We start from the raw sequence: 3628 nt of genomic DNA on the forward strand, positions 1-3628 counted from the left end.
AAGAATTCACTTTTAGAGCCTGACGAAACGACGCGTATCTCAAATACTAATGAATATTTTGACGTGAAATTTAGCATAGATGTCACTAACAGTACTACCAGCTTACAGAAAAGAACTGACCGATTCGAAAAACCCGCGAAGTATAAATTACTTTCAATTTGATCACCCCATTTATTAGATTTGCATAATTACTCACTTTTCTTGGTTATCCATTTGCGTTAAATGTTTAACGCTTACATTTTACGTTAGCTTGTCGGCGAAGATGTTCGAGCAGTAAGGGAAGCGGTGACAATCGGCGATCGTTTAGTTTCGGCCATGCGAAAGATGCGTGCGACACTTGTTATTATGAATGTATGTACATATGTATGTATGTATGTGGCTTGCATATGCTTTCGTAAACATACAGACATATGTGCCAAAGAAATAATATAAGTACACTCTACTCTTTTTTTACACGGTAGATACGTTCCTCAGAAATCTGTGTAAAAAAACCGTGTAAAAAAGATGCGTTTCCTATACATAGTAAAATGGGGATACGTTCCATGTCATCTGAAAACCGTGTTAGATGAAATAACGAACTAAGTATATTTACTTCGAATAACCGTGTACAAAATTTTGAAAACTATACAATATCAGATATGCATACACACTGTATTTTATTGAGCATTAAAACTTAAAATACATAATTCATACAGGTGAAAAATTGGTAGAGTAAGCAAAAAACAAAAGAAATCTGTTAATCCAGTATTAAGAACAAAAAGATTTGAATAGAAAAAAAGAAAAAAATATCGGGTGATTTTTTAAGAGCTTGATAACTTTTTTTTAAAAAAAAACGCATAAAATTTGCAAAATCTCATCGGTTCTTTATTTGAAACGTTAGATTGGTTCATGACATTTACTTTTTGAAGATAATTTCATTTAAATGTTGACCGCGGCTGCGTCTTAGGTGGTCCATTCGGAAAGTCCAATTTTGGGCAACTTTTTCGAGCATTTCGGCCGGAATAGCCCGAATTTCTTCGGAAATGTTGTCTTCCAAAGCTGGAATAGTTGCTGGCTTAATTCTGTAGACTTTAGACTTGACGTAGCCCCACAAAAAATAGTCTAAAGGCGTTAAATCGCATGATCTTGGTGGCCAACTTACGGGTCCATTTCTTGAGATGAATTGTTCTCCGAAGTTTTCCCTCAAAATGGCCATAGAATCGCGAGCTGTGTGGTATGTAGCGCCATCTTGTTGAAACCACATGTCAACCAAGTTCAGTTCTTCCATTTTTGGCAACAAAAAGTTTGTTAGCATCGAACGATAGCGATCGCCATTCACCGTAACGTTGCGTCCAACAGCATCTTTGAAAAAATACGGTCCAATGATTCCACCAGCGTACAAACCACACCAAACAGTGCATTTTTCGGGATGCATGGGCAGTTTTTGAACGGCTTCTGGTTGCTCTTCACCCCAAATGCGGCAATTTTGCTTATTTACGTAGCCATTCAACCAGAAATGAGCCTCATCGCTGAACAAAATTTGTCGATAAAAAAGCGGATTTTCTGCCAACTTTTCTAGGGCCCATTCACTGAAAATTCGACGTTGTGGCAGATCGTTCGGCTTCAGTTCTTGCACGAGCTGTATTTTATACGGTTTTACACCAAGATCTTTGCGTAAAATCTTCCATGTGGTCGAATAACACAAACCCAATTGCGCGAACGGCGACGAATCGACATTTCACGGTCTTCAGCCACACTCTCAGAAACAGACGCAATATTCTCTTCTGTACGCACTGTACGCATTCGTGTGGTTGGTTTAATGTCCAATAAAGTAAACTGAGTGCGAAACTTGGTCACATCGCATTAATTGTTTGCTCACTTGGTCGATTATGTAGACCATAAATCGGACGTAAAGCGCGAAACACATTTCGAACCGAACACTGATTTTGGTAATAAAATTCAATGATTTGCAAGCGTTGCTCGTTAGTAAGTCTATTCATGATGAAATGTCAAAGCATACTGAGCATCTTTCTCTTTGACACCATGTCTGAAATCCCACGTGATCTGTCAAATACTAATGCATGAAAATCCTAACCTCAAAAAAATCACCCGATATTGACATAGCAACATAATTATTCGTCGCTACTTGATAATAAGCGCACTTGTTGAAGCGCACGATGAACTGGACTAAAGTCGGTAATATTACAGGAGATATTCATCAAATTATCCAATGGTGACTTTCGTCCGGTAATAGAGTTTTGAATTGTCGGACTACTTTCCGAAAGGTCTTGCGCCGTCGACTTTTTTACAAAAAAAAAAATTTAATCGTGTAACTTCAAATCCGTGTAAAAAGAAACCGTGTAAAAAAAAAGTTGGGTGTATATGCCATAACAAATTCTATTGGTATATATGGAAATGATAACGAATATGCATATTTCATGAAGGTCATCAATTTTCTTTGAAGAAATGAAGTTCATTTGGCACATCTTCACTTTGTAATAGTCGAAATAAATATAAATAATATTTGAAATATTAATTTATTTAAAAATTAAAAAATAAAATTAAAGAGAAATAAAATTAAAATTATTGAAGTGAAACTTCTTAGGCGACTTCGGAAAAGGTTGTGTTAAACGTTTTACGCTTCAGTGGAGAGGGAATAGCGTTGAACTATTAACGCAACTCGGAAGGAGAAGAGCAACAGAGAAATATAGAGTGCGAGAGAGAGAGAGTGAGAGAGAGAATGAGAGTAAAGCAGAGAACTTAAAGCATAGAGGAGGTGCAGGTTCGACAGCGAACATTTGTTACATTTGTAGCAGTGGTCGGCATGAGAGGATCTGTCAGTGTGTTGGTGAGCACGAAAAAAAAGTAGCCCAGTGAGAAATTGGAATTAAAACTAAGCATCTAATTTAAATAATTAATAGTATAATGAAAATTAACAAAATGTCTTTTAAGGATATATTCCCTATTATCTTTAAAAGACTTGGAACATAAAAGGCATTGCATGGCATCAAAGGCATTTAGAATCATAAAATATTTCTCGCAGGGCATATTTGGTTTTGCGCTATAGTCTTGCATAATGTTAATTCGTTGCTGGCTCGACAACGACTGAACGATAGAGCGTAAGCGTACGTGTGAAGTTAGTTTGCACAATTGTGCTAAGAAATGCCGACCACTGATTTGTAGTAAAGAATTCACCTCACTACCACAGAATTCACGCTGTGAAGAGAAATAAATATATATATTTTCGGCATATGATGACGTGGCATGCAGCAGAGAATATGAAGAGACATAAATATATGTATGCATGCCCACGATTACACTCCCAACGAATGTAAAGAATTTCGTTTTGCTTGTTTAAATTTTTGCTTTCAACCAGGGAATCGCTTGTATGTTCAACAGAGAACGTATAATATAGAGAAGGTTCAATTGCGGACAGGCGTGTGAACTGTCAAGAGCTAACAAAATTCTATTAGTGGATTTCACCACTTTAGGCTGAAAAGTAGACATTTTAACAGTGATGCGTGAACAGAGCTGAGCATTCAATGAAAATTATGCTCAGAAATATACATTGCTATTACAGATGTATGTATGTTGCTCTTTTGCTTATATTTTTATACGTTTACATATCAATTGATATGAATATCATTTT

The sequence above is a fragment of the Bactrocera tryoni genome, unplaced genomic scaffold (genome assembly GCF_016617805.1).
Source record: "Bactrocera tryoni isolate S06 unplaced genomic scaffold, CSIRO_BtryS06_freeze2 scaffold_11, whole genome shotgun sequence".
In the NCBI taxonomy this organism is placed as follows: domain Eukaryota; kingdom Metazoa; phylum Arthropoda; class Insecta; order Diptera; family Tephritidae; genus Bactrocera; species Bactrocera tryoni.